Below are 512 nucleotides of genomic sequence, written 5' to 3'. Positions count from 1 at the left end.
CTTTGTGCTTAACTAGAAACAAACATAAAGTACGATTCTGTACGTAAAGCTTAGCTTTTTTTATATTTAGGCTTCAGTTTTTCATATTTCTACAAAAATAATCTATAATTTTGAACGATGTATTTATAGTTTTAAAGAGAGACCTTACTATTGTAAATTAACCTACAACGATTTATAAACACAATGAAATATTTTCATGTAGATAACAAGTTGTATGTTCTCAACAGAAGACAGACCAATGTTCTAGTGATAGCTACGCCCTTGTAAAACGTGTATAGGGAAACACAAAAAGATAATATAATAGTTAATTGAGAAAGAATGATTTACAATCATGATGATTTTTTTTTCTATGTAGAGAACATACTACATGTTTCAACAGAACAATGGTCTGTCTTCTTCTATAGAGAACATACTACATGTTTCAACAGAACATTGGTCTGTCTTCTTCTATAGAGAACATACTACATGTTTCAACAGAACATTGGTCTGTCTTCTTCTATAGAGAACATACT

Source organism: Limulus polyphemus, unplaced genomic scaffold (assembly GCF_000517525.1).
Source record: "Limulus polyphemus unplaced genomic scaffold, Limulus_polyphemus-2.1.2 Scaffold3630, whole genome shotgun sequence".
Taxonomy (NCBI): Eukaryota; Metazoa; Arthropoda; class Merostomata; order Xiphosura; family Limulidae; genus Limulus; species Limulus polyphemus.
The sequence above is the reverse complement of the archived record's forward strand: the minus strand, read 5'-3'. Positions refer to the sequence as shown.